General features: G+C 45.1%; 1 protein-coding gene across 5 annotated transcripts in view; it reads left to right on the top strand.

Moving 5' to 3' along the window:
• The window catches only part of PTPRE (protein tyrosine phosphatase receptor type E), a 247,563-nt gene that overhangs the window by 101,725 nt on the left and 131,245 nt on the right, over positions 1-14,593 (top strand). The window lies entirely within an intron of this gene.

Below are 14,593 nucleotides of genomic sequence, written 5' to 3'. Positions count from 1 at the left end.
AAGTGCAGGGAGAGACTGCTTCCTGTTTGCACCCACACGTATGCAAATTGTCGGAAGGGGTGGAAGCAAGACTATGACCCCATTACCCACTGAAGACTAGCTTGCAAAGCTGGCTGGGTTGAAAGGGATGGGAGCAAGCTGCAGTATTCACAGGAGTGATGCAGCTTGCTTACCACCCTGTGAACACAGGTTAAGAAGGGATTATGCCTTCTGACACAATCCTTTCTAGAACTCCATGTTGGCTAGTATGGTTCTGCACCAGTGTCACCAAAGTCTAAATGACTCAATTTTGCCCAGGGCTGCCCAGAGGATTCAGGGGGCCTGGGGCAAAGCAATTTCGGGGGCCCCTTCCATTAAAAAAAAAGCTGCAATACTATAGAATACTATATTCTTGTGGGGGCCCCTGTGGGGCCCAGGGCCTGGGGCAAATTGCCCCACTTGCAAACCCCCCCGCCCCTCCCCCCAGGCGGCCCTGATTTTGCCATAAGTATCTTACTCTTTTATATCATGAAATAATGTACTGTGGAGCATGCAAGATATGCAATTCAGTTACAGTAATGTTGTGCGAATGTTGACATTAACACTTTCTGTTTTTTATTTTTATTTCACTTGTTTTGGTTATTTTAACCATGCAAGCTTATTTACTTTATATAAAGCTGAAGCTTTACAACATATGAAATCACTTGTATGGGAATTAAATGTAGATGTTTTCTCATTTCAGCACATTTTGTGCACTTGGTTAGCACAAACCAGTTATGGGCCTCATTCTCAATTTGGCCTGAGTAAATTATTGGCAAATCCCACAGAGCTGTAAGCACAAGGGTTGGCTTTTGACTGCAGTAAGACTTCTTGTATCAGTAAGTGTACTTGAATGGGTACGGCTTTATAGCATGGAACTCAGCATTTGGCCCCATAGTTGATTTGTCTGTTATGGGTTGGTTGCTTTAGATATTTTGAAAAGGAAAACAGGAGAAAAAAGCCAATTTATTGACGTGTTTGTCTAGAAGTGAAATTGAACAATGTAGAGAGAAGACGACTACAATGTGAAGTAAATATCTCAGAGAAACTTAACAGGAAGTGAGGTCAGAGGGGGATTGTTTTCAGTGGTCATTGTGGATGTCGCAAGAACTGGAGGACTACAATTAAAGTAAAGAAACTGTATTTGAAAGCAATAGATGACAGAGAAATCAGCATGCTGTAGGAAGGAGTTGTATAGCTGAATTTTCAGCATTATATGTATTCACAAGACAAAGCCTCCTCAGCAGGCAGTAGCTGTGAACATTACCCTGCAGCGATCTTATCAAACCTTGTATATTTTATGAAAAATATTTACTGCACTTAACGATTTGTGAAATAATATATACATTGGGCTTCCACAGTACGCAAAGCCACAAAAACTTTCCTCTCTCACTCCTGAATTAGATTTCATGAGCACAAATGACATGAAAATCTTATTTGATGCTACAGTGAGTCCTACCCGTTTATAGTTATTTTTTCCTTACATTTTCATAAGGATGCTCACTATGGATATTGTAGTATTGTAATTATGTAAGTACGCAGCTGACCAGGAAGCCTATTCCTAGATTACAGGAGTTTTTATTATTAACTTCGGTTCACTTTTGAAACTAATTGATCAACTACATATTTAGTGAAGCAACCAGAGCAACATAAATACGTTTTTGGTTGTCTGTCATAATTGCATATTTATCCAAGAGATCCAAAGCCTCCCATTTTGAAGTGTTCCTTTATTTGGGTAGGTGGCATATACCATTTTGGAGCGGGAGAGATCATTGACCTAAAAACATGTTTACCTGAGAGCCAAGCTGTTCCACGAAGGAGATTTTTCAAAATAGTATTAATAATAATAATTAATAAATAGAAAGCTTTAGTACTAAGCCATGTGTGTGTTCAGAGAATATTTAAGGTCACAGAAACCAACAAAAGTCCTTAACTCACACAGCTTTCCTTCCTGTTCAGCTTCCTTCCTTTACTCTTCATAGTTCATTATGAAATTCAGTATTAACTGTGAATTTTGTCACAACCGTACCATTATTTCTGATGTGCCTTAAATCAGTCAGGATCAGTATTATCGGTATTAATGTAAAGAGCTAGTTTAAAGTACTATGCTAATATGCTATTGCACTAGTTGTGGAGCAGCCTCTGTGCAGAGAGAAGCACTGTGCATAGTAGTAGGAGAAATGATTGTGCTTGACTTGTCTGTGCTCTGCCTCAAGAATATAGAGCAGCTAGGGTGCCAACTTTCTAATTGCACAAAACCGAACACCCATGTCCTGCTCCCTGCCCCACTCCTCCTCTGAGGCCCTGCTCCTGCTCGCTCCATCCCCCCTCTCTCTGTAGCTCACTCTCCCCCACCTTCACTCACTTTCACTGGGCTGGGGTAGGGAGCTAGGGTGCGGGACGGGGTATGGGTTCTGGGGTGGGGGTGCAGGCTTCAAGTGGGGACAGAAATGAGAGCTTCAGGGTATGGGAGAGGTCTCTGGACTGGGGCAGGGAGCCGGGGGTGGTGGGGGAGGTGAGAACTCCGGCTGGGAGTGTAGGCTCTGGGGTGGGGCTCAGGATGAGGGGTGCAGGAGGGAGCTCTGGGCTGAGGCTGACGGGGTTGGAGTGCGGGAGGGGGTGCGGGCTCTGGCTGGGAGTGTGGGCTCTGAGGTGGGGACGGGAATGAGGAGTTTGGGTTGCAGAAGGGGGCTCAGGTCTGGGGCAGGGGGTTGGGGGTGTTGTGAGGGTGCAGGCTCCAGGAGGGAGTTTGGGTGTGGGAGGGGACTCCAGGCTGGGGCAGAGGGTTGGGGTGCAGGAGTGGGTTTGGGGTACGGGGTCCCGATGGCGCTTACCGCAGTTCCCAGGAAATGGCCACCAGGTCCCTGCAACCCCTAGGTGCATGGGCAGTCAGGGAGGCTCTGCGCTGCTCTTGCGCCTGCAGGTACCACCGCTGCAGTGCCCATTGGTCACGGTTCCCAGCCAATTGGAGCTGTGGAACCAGTACTAGTGGTGGGGGCAGCCTGCGGAGCCTCCCTTGCCACCTATGTGCCTAGGGGCCGCAAGGACCTGGCAGACGCTTCCGGGAGCCGCACAGAGCTAGGGCAGGCAGGGAGCCTGCCTTAGCCCCGGGCCCCCACTGCGCCGCCGACCGGACTTTTAACGGCCAGGTCAACAGTGCCGACCTGAGGTGCCAGGGTCCCTTTTTGACCAGGTATTCTGGTTGAAAACCAGACACCTGGCAACCCTAAGAGCAGCAGGGGAATCTGTAACTGGGTGGCTCCAATCTAGGAATCCAGGAGCTACTCAAAACATGGTAGATTATTTAAATCCTGCATCTTTAGTTATTTTCTTAAAGAACAGTTAATTCTTGTGAGTTGGTAACCATTAAAACACATTGATTTGCAACTAAATATAGCGTTTTTTTTATTTACTTGTGACTTGAGTCAAGCTCTAGTTGTATGGAAATTCAAATTTAATTAAAATAGACAAAAACAGCATTTTAATTTTTTGTATTAAATAAAACTACCTTAAATGGGAAAAATAAGTTTATCAAAAACTTTGCATTTAAAACTAATTGATTTATTAAGCAAAGGAAGTGTTATCTGTAGTTAGTGAATAGAACTGATTTTTTCTGGTCACTATGTCCTTTAAGATGTTAGAGCTAGTAGATCGCATCCTCTCATAACTAATGTTCATTCATAGAGTGGAAGAAGAAAAACAAATGTACCTACTTTTTCAACTCCCGATTAGTTGAAAAAAACTGAAATGAAGTTCTGCACCTGCAGAAGAAGCTACTGCTGTCAAAAGCTGGCTTAGCACTTCAGAAAACTCTGGTTCCAGGTGTTTAGCTTCCACCAGTTCAGTGGTCTGACTTTCTTTAGAACTTAGCAACAAATATATACTGCTTAATATTATTTTTGTGTTTAATTTAAATGATTCTGATAGATTATAATAAGTTTAGGCCTTAACATAGATTAAATTTACATTGAAAATTGACAAATAGGTTTGTTTTTTTTAATAAACCTGTATTTGATTTAAATAAAAAAACAATTTAAGTTTAAAATGTTTATCATCAATCCTTTCTAAAAATAATTTGTTATTAATAGTTATTCACCAATAAGCTCTTGAAGAGGCTTGACAGTTGTAAAATTGCAGACTGCATATGTGTATAAGTCCTGAAATGCCTGGGCAATGTTCTGTTATGAAATTTACAAACATGTGACAGCAAATTCAGGCCTTAGTATGTTAATTTAGTGCCAGTGTTTTATCTTGGGATTGTAATAGTCTTTTAATAAAGCAGCGATCGTAAACTCCAAACTAAAAAATATTTGGCATGCAAAATTTGAGATATGGACATATTGAACTGTGTTTATGTTGTACATAATTGTGATTAGATGTATTCACCTCCTTATTGAGCAAAAGTTTCCAAGTAATAAACAATGTAATAGTATTTGGGGTATTTTCTCTTTGTCAGTAGTTTTAATTTAAGAAAGGAAATAGAACCAGGAGCCAAAATGGCAAGCAATAGAAATGGGTGGTGTAAACTATGGGCTGGTGGAAATGAATATAATTACATGCAGCAGGAAAAACAAATGAACAGGAGGGTGTCAAAAGTTGCTCAATTCTCTTTTACCCCCTTCTGTTTATTTACTTTTTCTGCTAACCCATGTTCTACCACGTTTTTCTCCTCCCCTGACATGGAAGAGGAAAGTGTGGAGAGTGGTACTTTATGATACTGCTCATGAAAACACTTGTAACTCAGAAAATTGAGAGCAAATTTAATAGCAATTTTTGCAGATTTATTTATAGAAACAGAATACTCCAGACACCAAAGAAATAACTAGAAAATTATTTTTTACCCCAGCATCAGCTACATTATATAGCAGAGTAGAAAGGAACGTTAGAAAACCTGTTCAACACAGCAGAAAATATTTGACTCATCATTTGGTACCCTTCCAAGTTGTAGATTTAAAGAGAAAAGATATTTGTGTTTTGAGACAGTAACTTTGTCATGAGACTCCTGGAAAAAATCAATGTAGTCAACAGTCCTTACTTAATCAAATCTTTCCATTGACTTCAGTGAGTGTAAAGAACACGACCTTCAAGTTGTAATCCTATATTACTCTTAGTTCACAGATTTCTAAAGTCATAAGCTGGATCTTGGAAAGTTACTTATTTTTGGTACACTGTAATATACCACTCTCCTGTATTCTCTTGAACATAGAGATAATTTTAGTTTCTTGCTGTGTTGCCAAACCTCATTAAACTTACTGACAGTATATTTTTTTTTAAAAGTGCTTGTCAGTAACATCCTTAAAAAAGGAATGCCAGTAAATATGAGCAAGATCATCTAATTCTTCCTTCCTCATTGTGAAGTTCTGTTTTATTTTCTTCATTGAATTTACAAAATACATTTGGGATTGCATATGGTGCTCTTTGCTTTCTTCGTGTGAGTAGTCATATTCAAGTGTGAAGGAATAGTCCCCTGGTAAGGTGAAGAGGGTGTAGCTCTTAACTAAACTCTCCTTCCATACCACTGGTAAAACTGACCTGAAAAGGAGTCACTCTAAATAATCATAGCAGCCATACTAATTACTTGTGGTAGAACCCGCTGCTGTGGAATATTTCCCCTAGCAGATGCTGTTGGACCTGAATATGTGCCATTCTGCCTTAAAGCATTTCAAGTGCCTTTATAATTTATTTATTTATTGGCAGCAAGTATTGCTGGCATTTTTTTACATTTCCTGATTTTGTTTACTGTGAAGATACCAAGAAAATCCTCATGGGAACTCCATTAGTGTATACATTTTTCTGGGCTCAACCAAAACCTGCTTCAGGTAGTAATGTAGTTGCAGCGTCTATTTCTTATCCCTCGCATCTGATCTGTTTAAGAAGGATTTTCAAGTGTGGAGATTATCTCAGGAGAGATTTCTCTTAAAACTATTTTTGTAGCCATTATGTGTTTGCAGGTCAAGATGGACAGCTGTGCTTCTAGAGTCTTGAGATTGAATGCACAGAGGTGTGTGTGTGTTCTTGGGTTTGGTTTGGTTTTTTTATTGAGAATACCCACATTTTTATATCTCAAAATAGATTTAAAAATGAAGAACTTGGCTAATACTCTGCTAAAGAAAATATATTGTTTTAAAGAAAACTAGAGATAAAGGAGAATCCATCTAAAATATTAATATTCCTTGAAGGGAAAAAGCATTAAGGAATTAGAGTATCCATGTGTTTCCTGAGGCATAAAGATTGTTTTATTAGATACAAAGGCCCCAGTCTTGCAAGTTACGGTGTGTGAGCAGATCCCCATTGAAGTCAGGATCCTCCAGTGTGTTGTAAATGGCAGGATTGGGGCCTTTTCAGAGGCTAGAACTGTGCAGGAGTACCCCCTGTTGGTCAGTATTGACTCTGGAGTCACCTAAACTGTGGTGCCTGTTCTCCCAGAAGCATTTCAAAACATACACATGAGGTTAGGATCATGAAGAAAACTCCCTTTTTCGGGGCTAGTTTTATTAACTCATAACAAATTAAAATACTATTCCTTTTCTCTCTTTTTATGGGGACAAACTCAGTTCTTTCCCAGCATCATAAAGCATCATCTGTTGGACATTAAAATAAAAAACACAAAGTCCAGCCATCTCAGCCCCTAAAATCTAGTGAATAATAAGTCCAGTTGTCTCGGCCTGCTGTTCCAGATCCATTTTTCATAAGACTGACCAGCCTGCCCCCTTCCTCCAGCAGAACTCCACAAAATTCCTTAACCCTCACTCCAGGGCTTCCCCTTCAGAAGCCTAGCCTCTTGCGCCTTGTGGGTGTCTCTCTAGCTTGTACTGAGGTCTCTTCCCCCCATGAGCGTGGCCTGCTCCCTGTGGTCCCTTTCTACAAGTGTCCTTGCTTTGTCTGCCCTTCCCTTACTGGGTTTCTAGTTCTCATCATCCTTTTATCCCCACACCTGGGATTAATCATCACAATTAAGCTCCTTTGCTCATAAAGTACTCAAGCCAAATGCCCTTGCTCTCCAGCCTAACTTGAAGGTGTACTGATCAGGCACAGGTGAACTGATCCTATCTTGTTACCGCACGGCTAGTCATCCTGTGGCAGGCCTAAACTTCAGGCAGAAATTTTTGTTGTTTGAAAAGCTTTCAGATACCCTCCTCACTTTATATTGTTTTTACTGCCACTGAATAATTTGCTGAAACTCCTTTTGGGTCAGAACAAGACTTTACATGAATAGTTTAATTTGTTTGTGTTAGGGATAGGCAACAGGTACCAGCCATTATGAGATGGAGGGATAGAAATGGTTAGTTTTGAATTGCTGAAAGAGGAGTTTTACTATGTTACAGCTGTTATAACTAGGTTTTGAGTACTGCTAGATGGAATTAATACATATTTTTGGGCTTTGATGCAAAGAAATCATTTGATACAGAACATTCCAGGGTGTCTCTAAATACGTCATTCATGAAGTGTTGAAAGGTCACAGGAGCTTTGGTCAGACCAAATGACATTACTAAGTTCCTACAGCACGTCTTCCATTTGTCTTCCGCCCTAATGCACACTAGACTGTAAGCCCTGCGGAAGTCCTGGAGAAAATTCTGGTGGACTGGGCACAATCTAGCAACTCCATGACTGGGGCAGGGGATACCAGTTTCAGACCGTCACCTGGTTGAGGGCCTGATAGTCTATGCAGAGACATAGCATTCCATCCTTTTTCTTAACAAAAAGTATTGGAGCCCTAGCTGGGGAGGTGGAACACTGGATTAAGCCCATGGCCAAGTTTTCCTGGATGTACATGAGAAGGGCTGCCACTTCATTGCCTAGGCCTGGTCTACACTATGACTTTAATTTGGATTTAGCAGCGTTAAATCGAATTAACCCTGCACCCGTCCACACAACGAAGCCATTTATTTCGAAATAAAGGGCTCTTAAAATCGGTTTCTGTACTCCACCCGACGAGCGGAGTAGCGCCAAAATCAATATTGTCATTTCGAATTAGGGTTAGTGTGGCCGCAATTCGATGGTATTGGCCTCCAGGAGCTATCCCACAGTGCACCATTGTGACCGCTCTGGACAGCAATCTGAACTCGGATGCACTGGCCAGATAGACAGGAAAAGCCCCGTGAACATTTGAATTTTATTTCCTATTTGCCCAGCGTGGAGAGCACCGGTGACCACAGATAGCTCATCAGCACAGGTAACCATGCAGGCCGATAATCGAAAAAGAGCACCAGCATGGACCGTACGGGAGGTACTGGATCTGATCGCTATATGGGGATTCAGTGCTAGCAGAACTTCGTTCGAAAAGACAAAATGCCAAAACTTTTGAAAAAATCTCCAAGGGCATGATGGAGAGAGGCCACAATAGGGACTCAGATCAGTGCCGCGTGAAAGTCAAGGAGCTCAGACAAGCCTATCAAAAAACAAAGGAGGCAAACGGTCGCTCCGGGTCAGAGCCACGGACATGCCGCTTCTACGTTGAGCTGCATGCAGTTCTAGGGGGGGCCACCACCACTACCCCACCTCTGACCGTGGATTCCGAGGTGGGGGTAATCTGATCAGCTACACCAGAGGATTCTGCGGACGGGGAAGAGGAGGAGGAGGAGGACGAGCTTGCGGAGAGCACACAGCGCTCCGTTCTCCCCAACAGCCAGGATCTTTTTCTCAGCCTGACTGAAGTATCCTCCCAACCCGCCCAAGCCAGTATCCAAGACCATGACCCAATGGAAGGGACCTCAGGTGAGCTTACCTTTTAAAATATAAAACTTGTTTTAAAAGCAAGCGTTTTTTAATGATTACTTTGCCCTGAAGACTTGGGATGCATTCGCGGCCAGTACAGCTACTGGAAAAGTCTGTGTTAACGTGTCTGGGGATGGAGCAGAAATCCTCCAGGGACATCTCCATGAGGCTCTCCTGGAGGTACTCCAAAAGCCTTGCCACAAGGTTTCTGGGCAGTGCAGCCTTCTTCCGTCCTCCATGGTAGGACACTTGACCACGCCATGCTAGTAGCAAGTAATCTGGTATCATTGCATGACAAAGCCTGGCAGCGTATGGTCCCGGTGTTTGCTGGCATTCAAGCAACATCCGTTCTTTATCTCGCTGTGTAATCCTCAGGAGAGTGATATCGCTCATGGTAACTTGGTTGAAATACAGGAATTTAATTAAGGGGACAGAGGTGGCCGTTCCTACTGGGTTGTTTGCCTGTCGCTGAAAAGAAATCCTTCCCTGCAGTTAGTCAAGCGCAGGGCGGGCGGGAATTGGTCCTGAGCTTTTCGCGTTTGGCTAGCAGGGATCTTCCCTGATACCAGCCACACGGTGGGGGGAGGGATAAAGCGATCATCCAGAGAATTGGACGGGGGGGGGGGGATTAGTTTGTTTTCTGCTGCTGAAGGTTAACAGGAAAACCACAGCAGTCCAACGGGCTTTGCTTGGTATGTGGGAAAGGAGGGTGCAGAAGCCGAAAGACAATGGCTTACCATAGCCGCATGCAAGCCGAATTCTGTTGCCCGGACCTGCGTCTGTGATCTCTAGCAGCAGAGCCACAGGCACTCAATATTAAGAGGAAAAATGCGACCTTGCACAGAAATCACATGTGCTATGTAATGTGAATAGTGTTGGTCACCGTGAAAGAGTATAAACATTGTTCTGTAAAATGTATCTTTTTAAAAAATTCTCTCCTTTTTTCCCTCCCTCCTGCAGTTGCAAATTTTTCAAACCTCCCTCCTCCGTCCCAAAGGGTATCTCAGATAAGGCGTCGGAAAAAGAAGATGCGAGATGAGATGTTCGCAGAAATCATGGAATCCACCCGCAGTGAAAGAGCTCATCTGAATGAGTGGAAGGACATGGTTTCAAAGTATAGGAAAGATGCCAGTGAACGTGAGGACAGGAGGGACCAACGTGAGGACATGAGGGGCCAATGTGAGGACAGGAGGGACCAACGTGAGGAGAGGAGAGATGCTCGAGATGAGAGGTGGCGGCAGGAAGATCAGAGGAGGCAGGATGCAACGCTGGGGCTGCTGAGTGAGCAAACAGACATGCTCCGGCGTCTGGTGGAGCTTCAGGAATGGCAGCAGGATAACAGAGTGCCGCTACAGCCCCTGTATAACCCCCTTCCCCCCTCACCATGTTCCATAGCCTCCTCACCCAGACGTGTTAGAACGCGGGGGGGAGGCTCCGTACACCCTCCCATTCCACCCCAGTGGACAGCCCAAGCAAAAGGCTGTCATTTTTTTAACCTTATTTTAGTGGCCTTTTCCTTCCCGCCGAACCTCCTCCCAAACTCCACCCGGGTTCTCTCCCTCTTTTTATAATCAATTAATAAAGAATAAATGATTTTTAAATGATAGTGACTTTATTTCCTTTGAAAGCAAGCTGGGGGAAGGGGGAGGGTGGGTTCCTTACAGAGAATGAGTCAATAAAGGGGGCAGGTTTTCATGAAGGAGAAACAAACAGAAATTTCACACTGTAGCCTGGCCAGTCATGAAACTGGTTTTCAAAGCTTCTCTGATGCGCAGCGCTTCCTGGTATGCTCTTCTAGTCGCCCTGGTGTCTGGCTGCGCGTAATCAGCAGCCAGGCAATTTGCCTCAGCCTCCCACCCCGCCATAAAGGTCTCCCCCTTACTTTCACAGAGATTGTAGAGCACACAGCAAGCAGCAATAACAATGGGGATATTGGTTTGGCTGAGGTCTGAGCGAGTCAGTAACGATCGCCAGCGACATTTTAAACGGCCAAATGCACATTCTACCACCATTCTGCACTTGCTCAGCCTGTAGTTGAACAGCTCCTGACTCCTGTCCAGGCTGCCTGTGTATGGCTTCATGAGCCATGGCATTAAGGGGTAGGCTGGGTCCCCAAGAATAACTATTGGCATTTCAACATCCCCAATGGTTATTTTCTGGTCCGGGAAGTAAGTCCCTTGCTGCTGCCATTTAAACAGATTAGTGTTCCTGAAGACGCGAGTGTCATGAACCCTTCCCGGCTAGCCCACATTGATGTTGGTGAAATGTCCCTTGTGATCCACAAGTGCTTGCAGCACCATTCAAAAGTACCCCTTGCGGTTTATGTACTGGGTACCCTGGTGCTCCGGTGCCAAGATAGGGATATGGGTTCCATCTATTGCTCCACCCCAGTTAGGGAATCCCATTGCAGCAAAGCCATCCACTATGACCTGCACATTTCCCAGAGTACCTTTTGTAGCAGCAGCTCAGTGATTGCTTTGGCTACTTGTATCACAGCAGCCCCCACAGTAGATTTGCCCACTCCAAATTGATTCCCGACTGACCGGTAGCTGTCTGGCGTTGCAAGCTTCCACAGGGCTATCGCCACTCGCTTCTCAACTGTGAGGGCTGCTCTCATCTTGGTATTCTGGCACTTCAGAGCAAGGGAAAGCAAGTCACAAAGTTCCATGAAAGTGTCCTTACGCATGCGAAAGTTTCGCAGCCACTGGGAATCGTCCCACACCCACAACACTATGCGGTCCCACCAGTCTGTGCTTGTTTCCCGGGCCCAGAATCAGCGTTCCACGGATAGAACCTGCCCCATTAACAACATGATCTCCAAAGCATCGGGGCCCGCGGTTTGAGAGAATTCTGTGTCCATGTCCATGTCCTCATCACTCTTGTCGCTGCGCTGCTGTCACCGCCTCCTCCTCTCCTCGTTTTTCTGGTCCTGGTTCAGCATAAACTGCATGAGAACGCGCGAGGTGTTTACAATGTTCATGACTGCTGTCTTGAGCAGAGCTCCATGCTTGCCATGGTATGGAGTCTGCAGTGTTCACCCAGGAAAAAAGACGCGAAATGGTTGTCTGCCGTTGCTTTCATGGAGGGAGGGGTGAGGCTGTACCCAGAACCACCTGCGACAATGTTTTTTGCCCCATCAGGCACTGGGATCTCATCCCAGAATTCCAATGGGCGGGGGAGACTGTGGGAACTATGGGATAACTACCCACAGTGCAACGCTCCAGAAATCGACGCTAACCCTGTTACATGGACGCACACCGCCGAATTAATGTGCTTAGTGTGGCCGCCTACATTCGACTTTATACAATCTATTTCCAAAATTCAAATTCTGTAAATTCGGATTAATCCCGTAGTGTAGACATACCCCTAGATTTGTCTGTGAGGGATCTTTGCCATGGGTTACAGATCTATAGGGCAGTCATTGTCCTGGTGCACAGGTACCATGTCTGCATTTTTATCCTCAAAAATGTCTGCATGTTCCCAAAACTTATCAGGGAGACTCAGGCTATTGGATTGGTTGCAGGAGTTCGGGACCGGAATATTGGGGCTGGCTGCATGAAGGCAGACCTTTCCGCAGTGTTCAGAGGGGAAGCAGATCCTTTTCTCTCGTCAAGAGATGCAAGGTCTTTTTGCTCCAAGCAGATGATATGGAGAATTAGGGGAAAGTGTGGAGAATGGATCGCATTGAATTGTAGCGATTACCAAAGACCCTGGAATATGGCTTCTGGGGTACTGATTCCTGTGGCACTGGCCCCGAGGACAGGAGTGACCCATCCATTGTCTCTACAAGAACGGATGTAGCTTTAAACAGAGGAGGATTTGTAGTACTTGAGCAGCTTCTGCATCTATGAAATTATCAGCAGTCCCAGAATTAATCACAGCCCACTGTGAGCCCAGGCTAAATGGGGGAGAGGGCCGTTGGCTTGGGCCCCATCTATGGTACATAACTGTATCTGTACTTGGAAGCAAAGGGAGGATCCGCATGTCCTGGATCAGGTTTTCTTCAAGCCCTGGGGGTTAGTTCCAAAGCATAGTGGCCTGGTGGTGCCCAGGGTGCCCCACCCATTAAGTCTGGGCTCACTTGTTTCCTGATTCCTTGCTGTTGAGGTCCATGAGGGGCAAAGGTGAGGGCATGTTCTGGCGTGCTGCAATAAAAGCATACGTTATTGCACAGTTGCTGTTCCTCTTCTTCCAGGATTTAAGCATTGGCGGCCCAGGTCAACCTGCATTGGTTCATGTTTGGGTCCTGGGTTTTTCGGCATGGGGGTAGGCCAAGTGGCGGCATGTTGGTACTTCTCTCCTCCTTTTGCTCACATAGCTAGTTGTTGATATGGAAAGAGAGAGAGGTCAATAAAAGCATCCATTCTGTTCAAGGTCTTGATGCATGCTAGCTCATCCTTTACCTCACTAAGTCCACACCGAAATTGGTTCAGTTGGGCCACCTTGTTCCACTCAACATCATCTGCGAGTTGCAGGAACTGGGCTGCACATGAAGCAGCTGGACCTCACCCTTGCTGGAGCCTTCATAACACGGCTTCTGCTGAGCGAGCATGATGAGGGTTATCAAAAATTGTGGAAAACACTCGCAGGAAGTCATTCCGGTCATTTAACACAAGGCTGTCCTGCTCCAGCATGTGGGAGGCTCAATGCAGTCCTTCTCCAGCTAGGAAACTGATCGCTAGCCCCACACTGCTCTGTTCAATGGGATACATCCTAGGACAGAGCAGGAAAAGGAGATGGCATTTGTTCAGGAGCCACAGGACATGTGGGTACTGGTACGGCAGGACCCTGTTCAGAGGGCAGTGGCTAAACCTGAGACTGGAGCACAGACTTCTCCTCCTGGGATCATGCAAGCTGGTCGCAGAGTGTCTTAGTTTCTGCTAGGAGCTGTGCCACTTGGGACTGCAGCAGATAGTTCTCACTTCAGAGTTGAGCGATCTGCTCCTGCGAATCCAAAACCCCATCTGGTCCAGTGGGTGGTGGTAGCCCAACCCTTCCAAGGGTCTTCCATGTAGGGTGTTGACAGTGGCAAACTGTAAAGGACCGGGGTGTGGCTGGTTTGGTTTAGCAATCACAGCTGGGCTGGTGTGCACAACTCAAGGATGACCACAAGGCAGTAGTCAGTGAGCAGGGATCGGGATAATCATGAGAGCTGGGATTGGTGTGCAAGAGTTAGGCTGGGGTTGGAGACTGAAGATCAGAAAGCAAGGTGCCGTCTGGAGTTGCAGCAGGCCAGAAGTCTGTGTGGTGGCCCAGATAACTTTCTGGAGTGCCTTCCAAGGTTAAATAGTTCACATGGGCCAATCAAAGGGCTCTGTCATTCTGGTCCCTTGGGTCGGTATTTTCTGCGGCACCTATTCTCCACAGTGCTCTTTAGATATGGCTTTGCATGGCAGACCTGGGTTCTAGCCCCATGGATCCTTATGATTCCAAGATAGACATGCCACTACTTTTCTGAATAAGATTCAGCCACGTGCAGAAATGATAAGATATGTCCCATACTTGAAGCAGAGATTTAACTGTCATTTAGCTTTTGCACCTATTGCTTCTGTGTATAATAATTACTTGCACTTGAAAAGTGGACTGGACATGTGTATAATGTCTGGATCTACTATAAGCAGAACACTGTTTTACAGCAACCTCTGAAAGGATATTAGCAAGATTACAGCCCAACTGTATTTTTGTGGCTTTATTATTTCCTGACAATATTGCAACAACAGTTACTAAGTCAAAGCGGAAGTATTTAGTCAGAAGAGAATGAAACCAGGAAATTAGGAAATGAGGAGCTTCCGGTATCAGAGGCAACCACTAGGAAAAACTGGAAAGATAGTTCATCAGAAAACAGACGCTTTACAAAGCT

Source organism: Malaclemys terrapin, chromosome 7 (genome assembly GCF_027887155.1).
Source record: "Malaclemys terrapin pileata isolate rMalTer1 chromosome 7, rMalTer1.hap1, whole genome shotgun sequence".
Taxonomy (NCBI): Eukaryota; Metazoa; Chordata; order Testudines; family Emydidae; genus Malaclemys; species Malaclemys terrapin.
Note: the sequence above shows the minus strand (reverse complement) of the source record. Positions and strands in the feature narration are given on the sequence as shown.